General features: G+C 41.8%; 1 protein-coding gene across 15 annotated transcripts in view; it reads right to left on the reverse strand.

Annotated features, from left to right (window-relative positions):
- Nucleotides 1–10,322, reverse strand: part of N4BP2 (NEDD4 binding protein 2) — an 86,325-nt gene extending 76,003 nt beyond the window's left edge. For 12 of the 15 annotated variants that reach the window (XR_015725521.1, XR_015725522.1, XM_045815841.2 and 9 more), the window contains exon 1: nt 10,168–10,321. The gene's annotated coding sequence lies outside the window, so the exon portion shown is untranslated. The other 3 variants (XM_087864189.1, XM_087864194.1, XM_045815836.2) reach the window with 2 other exon arrangements.
- Nucleotides 10,323–12,645: the final 2,323 nt, after the last annotated feature.

Raw genomic sequence — 12,645 nt, forward strand, 5'->3', positions numbered from 1 at the left:
TATGATCGCTTTCGTTCTCTCTCAAATAAATAAATAAAATCTTAAAAAAAAAAAAATGAAGGAAAGGACCCTGAATAGCCAACCTTGAGAAATTAAAACAAAGCTAGAGGCTTTATCTCCTGATTTGTTTCCTGATTTCAAAACATTTTAACAAAACTACAGTAATCAAAACAGTATGGTAATGGCATAAAGAAACAGAAGAAGAGCTGGAATAGAATACAGAACCCAGAAATAAATCCTCACATATATAGTCAAACAGTCTTTATTTATTTGAGAGAGAGAGACAGAGAGAGAGCAAGCGAGCATGAGTAGGGGAAAGGGCAAAAGGGGAGGGAGAGAAAGACAGAAAGGATCCCAAGCAGACTCCAAACTGAGCATGGAGCCTGACCCGGGACTCGATCTTATGACTCTGAGATCATGACCTAAGCTGAAACCAAGAGTCAGTCACTCAACCAACTGCACCACCCAGGCACCCCTACAAGTCAAGTAATCTTTGACAAGGATGCGAAGGCTACACAATGGGAAGAGGATAGTCTTTTCAGCAAATGGTACTTGGAAAACTGGATATCCACATGCAAAAGAATGAACTTGGACCCTTACCTGACATCATATACAAAAATTAACTCAAAATGGGTTAAAGACCTAAACTATAAGACCTGAAACCATAAAACTCTTAGAAGAAAACATGGGAGGAAGCTTCGTAACTTTGGACTGGCAATGACTTCTTACATATGACACCAAAGCACAGGAAACAAAAGCAAAAATAAACAGGACTACGTCAAACTTAAAAAAAACTTCTGCACAGCAAAGGAAAATAATCAACAGCGCAAAAAGGAAATCTACAGAATAGGAGAAATATCTGCAAACCATATATCTGGTAAGGTGTTAATATCCAAAATATATAAATAACTCCTACAAGTCAACAAAAACCCAAAAAACCCTCCATTTTCAAAATGGGCAAAGGACTTGAATAGACATTTATCCACAGGTGATTGATACGCAAATGATCTACAAGCATATAAAAAGATGTTGAACATCACTAATCATCAGGAAATGTTAATCAAAATCATAATGAGATATCACCTCACACCTGTTAGGATGACCACTATCAAAAAAGGGGGAGGGGGGCAGGGACAAGTGTTGGTAAGGATGGGAAGAAAGTGAAACCCTTGCGTACTGCTGGTGGGAATGTAAAATGTGCAGCTGCTGAGTAATATACAGAACTGCTGAATCACTATATTGTATACCTGAAACTAATTTCACACTGAATGTTAATTATACTGGAATTAAAATTTTAAAAAGAAAAAGAAACAAAATGTGTAACTGCTATGGAAAACAATATGGAGTTTCCTCCAAAATTAAAAACAGATTATGATCTATCAATCCCACTTTCTGGGTATATATCAAAAAGAAATGAAAACAAGATCCCAAAGAAATATTTGCACAATCATGTTCATCATAGCCTTATTCGCAATAGCCAAGAAGTGGAAGCAACCAAAAATGACCATGCAACGTAAATGTTCCTTAACAGATAAATGGATAAAGAATACACGGTGTACACACAAACACACATGTTGGAATATTACGCAACCACAAAAAGGGAAGGCAATCTTGTCATATGCTACAACATGGATAAGCCTTGGAGACATTATGCTAAGTAAAATAACCCAGTCACAAAAATACAAATATTGTACAATTCCACTTATAGTAAGTATCAAAAGAAGCCAAATTCTTAGAAACAGCAAGTAGCATGACAGTTGCAAGGAGCTGGAGAAGAGGGAGAAGAGGAGAATTGTTTGATGGGATTAGAGTTTCCGTTCTATAAGATGAAAAAGTTCTAGAGATCTACTGTATTAACAATGCTCATATAGTTAACACTACTATACTGTTCATCTAAAAATGGTTAAGATAGTAAATTCTATGGTATATGTTCACCAATTTTTTAAATAAAATTATAAGGGGTTTAACTACAAAGGGAAAAAAATAAGAGAAGGTGATTTAGCAGGGAAAGAAAATGTTCACTGAAGAGAGTTGGAGTCAGAAACAGAACGGAAAAGAAAATCACAAATAGAAATCCTGAGAAGTGAACTACATTAGTTACAACTACATAATCAATTATCAACTCTGGGTCCTGTGATAGAATAGGATCTCCTGGATCTTTATAGCTCCAGAAACTATACGCGAAGTACTCTACTACCTACTAGGATTGTACATATACTATATCCATCCCCTGCTCAACCACTTCTTTCCTATGAACCATCACCTATCAAAAAGCCTCCATCCTCTCCTTTCTGTCTTTAAAAAGTCTAATTCTAAAAAGTTCAAATTCCTGCATTGGAAAAACTTGTTTGAAATTTTGATTTTCTTGGGGCACCTGGCTAGCTCAGTCAGTAGAGCATGTGACTCTTGATCTCGGGGTTGTGAGTTCAAGACCCACTTTGGGTGTAGAGATTACTCAAATATAAAATCTTTAAAAAAAGAAAAGAAGGAAGAAAGGAAGAAATTTTATTTTCTCAATGCAACCAGAATTGATAAGCATCAAATTTCTTAACTGAGACTAACCAAATTCCTACTATTCCCTACAAAGTTTGTTTTGTAAAATAACAATTTACATTTGTTGTTTCAAATTCCCACTTCCTGTTGACATCTTAATCCAAAGCAATCTTCCCCCTACAGATTTTTCTCTGATTTTTCTCTGGCTATCCCTTCTCAGTTTCCATTGATTCCTTCCCTTTTGCTCAGTCTTTCAGTGTCACTGCTCCCCTGGATTCTGTCCCCAATTTACTGCTCCACCAGCTTTTTCTAGGCTCATCTAAACCCATGATATCAACCTATAACTATGACTCCAGCCCAGATTTCTCTCCAAAACTCCAACATACTTAACTGCCTGACAGACACAACCACTTGGATATTACACAGGCGCTTCAAGCCTGAGAGGTCCAGCTTAAAATCCTTCAAAGACTCTACAGCTTTCAAAATTAAGTTCTAACTCCTAGGGAAAGCACTTAAGGACTTCCATGATCTGGTCTCTTATGTACCCCTAGCTCCCTCTTCTTCTACTCCTCCTCAGGTACTCTCTATTATTTCTGTATCTAATTATTTGTTTCTCCACACAAAGTAGGACATTTCACATCTCTGTGCTTCACAAATGTTCCGCCCAAAAGTCCCTCTACACCATTCCACCCAACCCATATTTCTTGGCTTAACTAACTTTCCTTCAGAATAGTTTTCTGCCATCCCAAAGGCTGACGTGGACACACAGCCTCCACTGCATCCCAGATATACCTCTATCTTAGCACCTCTGTATTTACTTGCTTAGACTACTAGTTGATAAGCATCTCCCAGGTAATGTGTTATTTAGCAAACAAGAGCTCAATGAATATTTGTTACATGCCAGCACAAATCAAAAAGCCAAACTGATTCTTTAAAATATCAGACTTTCTGGGGCGCCTGGGTGGCTCAGTTGGTTAAGCATCTGCCTTCGGCTCCCGTCATGATGGCTCCCTGCTCCATGGGGAGCCTGCCCTCCCTCTACCTCTATTTCTCATGAATAAATAAAAAAAATATTTTTAAAACATAATAAAAATATTAGACTTTCCAACTGAGAACCTGGAATACTAAAGCACATAATACTGAGTATTTCTTTCTGATAAATAAAGTACCTAGGAAAATAAATTTGTAATCAGAAGAATGGTTAAGAATGATAATGAATACTCTTTGTGTCCGCCCAGAACTCCTTCTCCTCCCCTACTCCACCAGGGGTCTGTTTTCTGCTAACAGACCCCTGACACATAAATGAGCACATCACATGATCTAAAGTAAACGAAGCATAGCACCTCATCTCCTCAGCTGCAGGAATTGGTCAAAGGAGGGACATGTGACCAAGTCTACCTAAAACTATTGTACGTAGGCTCTAAATAAATACGCCTGTGCTGGCATGAACCAGGTCCCACCCACCATGTGAAGCATATTCACAATAGGAGAAATGGCACCAGTATGCACAGACTTTTAAGTATAGGAAGGACCTACCCATGGGTAAGTTCCTACCTTAGCTCTTATAGCCATCTCTATCCATACAATTTCTGTTATATGGTTTTTAACCAGTAACGTTTCCCTTGAAATAGGCTATTTCAAACCGTATCTGTTACCTGCAATCCAAAAAGTCCTAACAGAAAAACTAAATAAATGGAAATTTGTTGTAAAGATGTATTTCACTGACGCTATAAAAGGGCATACCTAGTATGCCTTTCCTAACTTAGAAAACTTTCATCCTGGGCACCTGGGTGGCTCAGTCGGCTAGGCATCTTCCTTCAGCTCAGGTCATGATCCCAGGGTCCTGCGATGGAGTCCCGCATCAGGCTCCCAACTCAGCAGGGAGTCTACTTCACCCTCTACACACGTGCGTTCTCTCTCTCTCTCTCAAAAATAAATAAATAAAATCTTCAAAAAAAGAAAAGAAAGAAGGAAAACTTTCATCTATCAGATATAGTGTCTCCTTCCCTTCCCTACTAGGTAAACCCCAAAATAACTACTTAATTCCCTCCATGCAAATCACATCATTTTTTAAGATAGTCAATTCACCTCCTTCCTTTCCTATACCCTAACCACTACATGGTGAGATGACAGATAAGCGAACTATAACAATGTGATAATATAGAGTTGGCTAGGGAAATAAACAGAAGACATGGAACAAACATGAATCCAAGCCTTGAGATACCAAAAAAAAGCTTCCCCATAGAGGTGTCATCTTGACTGAGACCTGAAGACAAGTATGAGATAACAAAACCAAAGGGGAAGGACGCGGGGGACCAGAGAAGGCATTCCAGAGGGAAGCTCCTGTACTCAGGCTTAGATTTAACAAACCTGGCATCTTAAGGAAGAAATGCCAGTAACTGAATATGACTAGCACACTGAAGGCAAAGGGAAAAAGTGAGAAAGGATGAAGAGATGAACAGAAACCAGATCATGAGGATCCAGAAAGCCAAATTAAGAAGTTCAGACTTTATCCTAAAGATGATGAAAAGCCAAAAAAAGGTTTTTTAGCAGGGAAGTTATATGTGCAGCTGTATCAGATAAATTACTCTGGTTACAATGGCGGGGGGGGGAGGATTGGCAGGCAATACTGGAAGCAGGGCTAACCAGTTAGGAGGGGATTGTAGCAATTCAGATGAGAGATGATGCTAACCTTGAGCAGGATGGTAGCCTTGGGGATGGGGAAAAGGCACTGAGTCAAGAAATATTAAGAAGAAAGAATCCAACAAGGCTCAGTGATCAATCAGAATGTGAAAGCAAAAAGAGAGGACAAGGAATAGCCCATGTTTCTGCCAAGAAGCAAAAAGAGAGGACAAGGAATAGCCCATGTTTCTGCCAAGATATTATTAGCAATGTCTACTATTTACTGAATTCTTACCACACATGCATTATCTCATTTAATCTTCCCCTAGAAAGAAGACCGAAATGAAACAGGCTATTCTGTACTTTTGGTTGAGGATGGAAGAGAGAAAGTTTTTAATGACTGCAGTTTGGGATATGCTTAGTACAGACGGTAGCATACAAATGGACAGGTCATGAAGATAGATGATACATGGGTCTACTTATCAGGAAAAGAGCTTTGGGTTGGAGACAAGAGAATTATCAGAATACAGATGGTAAGAGAGAGAAATATTTTTAAAAGTAAAATAGCTCCTCTATTCATGCCAATATTTATTTAATACCTACATACCTGAAGTAATTAGGTTGGGACCAGTGTTAGCAGGAAAAAAAAAAAAGGAAGATTCAGGGAAGCTCAATTACTAGAAGGAGGGAAGAAGGAGCTCAGCATAGCAATAAGTGTATATTGGACATATACCAAAAGTTCAAAGGTTAGGGGGAGGAGGACAGAGAAAACAGTAAAACACTCCAGGCAGAAGAAATAAAATTCAAACACAGAATTTTTTTTAAAAAAGATGGCCTGCTTTGGGGCACCTGGGTGGCTCAAGTGGTTAGGCAACTGACTTGGTATCAGCACAGGTCTCAATCTCTGGGTTGTGAGTTCAAGCCCTATGTTGGGGTCCACTTCAAAAAATTAATTAATTAAAAAGACACCCTGCTTCAGAACAAAAAAAAGCAAGTATTATTCATGTCAGTTTCCCAAAGTAATTCTTAAATTTAATGAATAGAAGATGTGTAAAAATGTTTTTCTTTAAAAAAGTAACATGGGGAAATTCCCTCTACTAAATACTAATGCATATTATGAAGGGGTGCCTGCGTGGCTCAGTTGGTTAAGCAACCAACTCTTCATCTCAGCTCAGGTCTTGATCTCAGGATTGTGAGGTCAAGCCCCACACTGAGCTCCGCGCTGGGCATGAAGCCCACTAAAAAACAAAACAATAAAATTAGATGGTGTAGTCACAAAAAACCAATAAAAGATTGAGGAGCTATTATAAGAAATCAAGAGTCCAGAAAAAGCCCTACTATATCTCAAAATTTATATGTAGTAATAAGATAGGCCTTCCAAAACAAGAAGATTAAAATTTTTAACAGTGGTAAAATGGTTTAATAGCAATTTGTAAAACAACTAAGGTGGTATCGCCTTGGAATTATGAATTTATGCTTAGAATTTATCCTAAATTCTGATTACAAAGTTAATTTTAGAAATATTAGAAAAAACTGATTATCACATCTGTGGAACACTGAAATTTAATTTAGAAATATGAGCAATGACAAAGGAAAAGAACGACAGATTCATGTATGAACATTTTAAACTTCTGACAAATAAAAATAACCAAAAAAACAGCAAGCTAGAGAAAAATATTTTCAAGAAAAAAGACACTAATAACCATATATCTGGACCATTCTCAAAATTTTAAGAGAAACAGATGTAATAGATGATCAAAGGATATGAGCAATCCATGTTTAGAAAAATAGTGTCCACCATTAGTCTAATGAGGTTTAGAAAATTGGTTCACCCAGAGCCAGTGCTCAGCCAAGTGCAACATGTGGGTTCTTCCTACTACTAATTCCACTAATAGTCATAAAAACCTAGCTGGCATAGCTAGTTTCTTTCCCCATGGAAATTAATGAAATGATTTTTTCAATTTTCAAAATTATGTGAGTTTGGAAGCACAACCTGAATCCGGATGTACTACTAAAATAATTTCTGGAGAACAAGGGTGAGATTCTTCCAGTCTGCCCACCTAGACATATTTTAAAACTTTAGCACAGTGGGCAGGAAGGTACTTAAAAGTACATTCAATAAACCAAAATTCAGAGTAATGTTAAAATCTGTATATGATTTCATGTAAATAAATTGAACTGTAATGTAGAGGGAAAAAATGTTTATGTGACAAACCAATATACCTTATTTCATCAATTTTAAGACATTTTTTACATTTCTGCAATAAGGACCATTCTAAAATCAATGGCATATCACAGTTACTTGGAGTTTTTTGGTTTTTTGTTGTTTTGGAGGTTTTTTTGTAGAGGTATATAAAATAATCCATCTTACAACTAATAGGAGGAATGGTAGATATTTGGAAGTGTCGTGATTTACTTGATAACTAAAGTTTTGTTTCAGACAGCCACAAGAATATGTTAAAAGTAAGGCTTGGGGTCACAAAGATCCAGAATTGACTGAATCCTGGCTCTGCCAAATACAGTTGGCTGATGTTGGGACAACTTTCTTCACATTTCTCATATTGTCTGTTTCCTCATTTGTTAAATAGTACCAATAATAGTGCAAATCTCATAAAACTGTGAAAATTAATTAATTACAATTAATTACAGCAAATGTACAGTGCTTAAAACAGTGCCTGGCATACATGCATATATACACGCACAAATACATAATATATATATACACACGCACATATACAAACAGATATGTGGTAGTCACTTTTATTACTATAATGATGAGGCCGATAATGACTTTTGTCTTATTCACTGCCTGGCATGGTAAATATTTTTTAAAAACGTTCAATTTCAGGGGCACCTGGGTGGCTCAGTCATTAAGCATATGCCTTCGGCTCAGTTAATGCACCTGGGATGCTGGGATCGAGCCCTGCACCGGGCTAAGCCTGCTTCTCCCTCTCCCTCTGCCTGCTGCTTCCCCTATTTGTGCATCTCTGTCAAATAAGCAAATCTTTAAAATAATAATAATAAAATAAAAACGTCCATCTCTTCTTTAATTCCTAAAGCTACTTCTAAAGGCACTTAATAGGGATCTATTAAGATTCAACATTTGGCCTGACATATTCTTCACAAGACTTACAACATGAGTTTGCATATAAAAGCTGAAGGGAAGGAAGGCAAAGATGATAGCTGTTTCCTAAAATTCACATTGACTAAAAAATGGTTACTGTTTTGCTTATCAATAACCAGGGATAATCCTGAAGACAGAAAAGGAGATTTCAAAAGAAGGAAAACCCTCAGATACTGTTAAAAAAAATATGCACGTACACTGATACTCATTTAGCCTCTACTGTGTACTAGATCCTATACGTACTTCAATAAAGAAAAAATATTCTGTAATAACTTAATCCCACTTTTTCTATTCAGTCCAATACTTGGTCCTCTTTACTCTTCCCTTCAAAGCTATTAAAGCTTCAACAGGTACACAAACTGACATTCATCAGTACTGTATGCTGGGTTTCTGCACTGGGATTTTGTACCTTTTTTTTTTTTTAAATATATTAGTCTTTTTTCATGAACTAAATTGTAGGCTCCTCGTACAAAAGCAGCCATTTCTTCCTTATTCTTCCCACCATCTCCACCACTGCAGCCCCCCTATCCTGGCACAACCACTTAAGGGATAAAGGTTCTAACTAGCATAGGAACTAAAAATTGATTTAATTTCTGACCTTTAAACGAACGTTAGAAAACTGAATCACACCGAGTATCAAAACACATGACGTTTACATTTCTTAAAGCGTGTAAGGAGTCTTTCATTGAAAACTGAAGGATGGTTAAAACGAGTTACAAAAAAGAGCTGGGTGTTTGAAAGAAAAACCATAAAAATAATAAAAACGGAACGAAAAAGCTGATGCTGGGATGAAAAGATAACGTTAAAAAAAAAAAGTGAGAGAAGAGAAGCCTCTGCAAATCAGTCATTTTTTTCCCAGAGACCAGGTTTATCACCAGCATTTTCTTCTCTGCGTTCAACCAATCCCCACCTTTCCTGAGTTAACCAGTCTCCAGGCAAGCAGCGCTTCCTGATTGGCTTAAAGATGTTGAGTAGAAAAACCAGCCAATCCTGCCTTCAAGTCGCAACTGTGCTATGGAGACATTACAACCACTGCATGGCGAGAATGTGTACAAACCTGTCCCTGCCACGAATATCAGATTCCTAGTTCTAAAGGCTGTTGCGAAAGAAGATGCTTTAAAGCCACACCAAGCGTGATCTGGCATCTACACTTTATTACTCTAGCTCTCTGAGGCGGGGAGCGGGAGTGGGAAACTGTTTACTGTTTTAATCAAAAGAGCGTAAGGAATAAACTGTGCCCCCGGTCAGATGACTCACTCTATCGAAGATGGATTTCCAAACGCACATCTCGGAGAGGGTCCGGACGACAGAGGGTTCAAGCAAGGTCCCAGAGAGGATCAAAGTTGCGGTGGGGGAGGGGGTGCGGACGAGGGTCAAAGAGACACAATACCAGGGACCCGGGATGTCTCCCCACAGTATCCAAAATCGGAACGTGTGGAGTGAGAGGCTGTGTTTGCATATGAAGAAGTGAGTAAATAAACGGCTTTGCTAGGATTACGTGCTGGGTGGCCCGAAGTTCCGAGGAGGCTCCGCCTGGGGAACGCCGAAGGTGCTCGGAGGGGCACGAGGTCAAGTCCCGGCGGGAACCGACAGGGAAGAAGCCCCGGGGGGTCGAGAGGGGGTGTGTCTGGGGCCTGGAGGCCCGCCCGGGACTGGGAGCCCGGAGAAGAGGCCGGGGCCCCCGCCTTCGCCCGGTTTCGGGCGGCACGCCAGGGCCCGCCTCCCGCCGACGCCTCACTTCCCGTCCGTCCAGGCGGCCAGGCCCGCGGGCCGGGCTAGAAGCGGCCCCCGCCGGCCCCCACGTTCGGGGATTTGGGCTTCGGTCGCAGCGCCGCCCGCCGCTGCCTCAGGCCCTCCGCTTCGGCTCGGGGCCCCGGGATCCCTTCCCTCCCGGACCCGCCGCCCCGCCTACCACCCGCCGGCTTTACCTGCTCCGAGAGCGGGTGGAGGGCGTCGAGGCCGGGGCCGCGTCGTCGAGTGCGCGACGCGGCGCAGCGGGTCCGCAGCCCTTTTCCCGCCGCCGCCACTGCGCTCTCCGGCGGCGCGCTAGGCTGGCGAGCCGCGGCGGCCGCAGGGGTGGGAGGGGGGATTGCTGGGGGGGGGGGGGGAGACGCGCGGCGAGTGCCGGGCGGGGAGACACTGCCGCTCTCTGTCAGGCCCGGGAAGAGCAGCCTCGCAGCAGCCAGCCGCGAGAGGGCGGGTGGGCGGCCGAATGGGGAGGGGTCTCGGGAAGTAGGGAACGGCTGCCACGTCGTTCAGGTGGCTCGCCGCCCTCCGCCTCCCCCACACCCGCCGGCTCCCCGCCGCGACCTCTGGTTCGTCCCCGAGCTCCGCCATGGCGCCGGCCCGCCCCGCGGGGCCGGCTCGGGAGACCGGGCCCGCGGGCGCTCCCGCCTCTCCCGCTCCTTCAGGAGAGCGAGTCCGGGCCTGGCCGATTCTGCCGCATCGGACCTGTACTTCCACCACTACCACCAAAAACTCCCCCGAAATCCTGTGTTTCCCCCTCCCCTCGTGGAACGGCCACAGGGAGGAGCAAGCCCTTTTCAATGTGTGGAGTTTTCGGGGAAGGCGGGAGCTGTTTTGAGCCCGTGAACGTTATCAATAAGGGGCCTCAAATGTTTGCCGAAGTAAACGGCGCGGGAAACCACAGCTGTTTTCAGCCCTCTGCACTCTCCCAACCCAAAAGCAAAACAGAAACACAAGGTCGTACTCGGTACTGGCCGAAGTGGGGGAGGAAATGAGAGCCGGGGCGGGCCCGCCAGCGCACGGGTCCCGGCGGCAAGTTGGGAGGGACCGCGGGGCGAGCCAGACCGCCTCAGCGTTGCCTAACTGGGCTGTTGACTCGGGGCGTGTAGGGCCGCGGCGGCGGCGGCGGCGGGCGCGCGAACTCCGTCGTTGCGCGCGCGGCACTGCCCGCGGAGGTTTCCGGGCGCGCCGGCCGCCTTGCCGCCGGGAGACAAAGGGGTCGACGGTGGCCGTGGCCGGGACGAAGGCTGCCGGCTCCCAACATGAGCTGCCCACGTCGGTCCGAACACGCTGGCGGAAGCACCAAAACGTGGGCTTGTTTGCGAGGCGGCACTGTAGGCACTGACCTTTGCCCTCCAGTTAGAGCTTCGGTTTTCAGTGCCAAGGAAAAGCAACGAGGTTTTCTTCCCTTTTGCGATCACTGTACTATTAGTTCGTCTCCTACGCCTGCTCCGTTTCTTCCCCTAAACTCTGCTTTCTTTGGTTTGTTTCATCTATATTCTGATGTGAAATCAATGTTTTCAGGTACACGAATTTTTCACCCTTGTTTTCTGCTGGTGGTGGCGGTGGTGGTGGTTTAACTGATCCATTTTTTTCTCCCTCTGTTCGACTCCCTTTGCAATTGCTTTTTACTCCACCTTCATTGTTTTTCATAGAGAAACAAAATAGCCTCCTGACAAAGTATTTGCGTCGAAGAGACAGACTGTCCACGTTGTAGTAATTGCTTTAAACTGAGTGGAAATTTGGAAAAAATTCCAAGTGGATTTTTATCTTCATCTGGGTCTAATTGGAATACCTACTCACACTCAATGAAAACATTCTAGTGGAGTTTTTTTTAGAATCAGAAATACTTAAGCAGAGACCTCGGGATTGTAAATTTTCTAATGAAACCAACTACACACAAAAATACAAAGGGAAAAAAAGGGCTTTTTTTCCCCTTTTGTAGGATTTTTTTTTTTTTGGTATTATTAAAGATCCTCGAGTCCCAATATTAAATTACAATACAAAAACCTTTATTAATGCTTTTATTAAATTTCAAAACAGCAAAAATTTTAATAAAGTACCCAGAATCTCAAGATACAAATAGCTATTGCTGAAAACCTAATATTAACTCTGCCTCTGAACAGCCATTAAGAGACTAATAACAGTGATATACACCACTTTAGAAATGAAAGAACCCTAGTAATTATGACTTCAAACAAATCCAGCAAATTAGTATCAATTTTGTTCGAATGAAATATGTTCACCATGATAATAAAAACACATTTAAATTCTTGATTTTCCTTTGAACATTGTTAAAGATTCATCACTTCTTGTCTGAACAATAAGAAATAAAGTGTTCTTAACACTGGAAAATATATTTGAAGCCAAGACATCATCCAGCCTGAATTTTTTTAAAAACGAGTGCTTACTACACCAATAAAAGAAAAACATCGATATTACAAAATTCTGAAAGTCAGACTCAAATGAAGAACAAAGCAGTCTTCACTCAACATTCACAATGCCAGCCTTCCTTTGTGAATATTTATAAAAATGTTCTCCTTCCTTATTGGTTTAAATTCTAAGCCAATAGGAAAAGTACAACACATCTTTCAAAGGGCGAGACATCGACATTAGGTTAAAACATTGGATAAATAGATTGTTTATCATGGTCATTCTCA

Source organism: Ursus americanus, chromosome 8 (assembly GCF_024610735.1).
Source record: "Ursus americanus isolate L20-20 chromosome 8, mUrsAme1.1.p, whole genome shotgun sequence".
NCBI lineage: Eukaryota > Metazoa > Chordata > Mammalia > Carnivora > Ursidae > Ursus > Ursus americanus.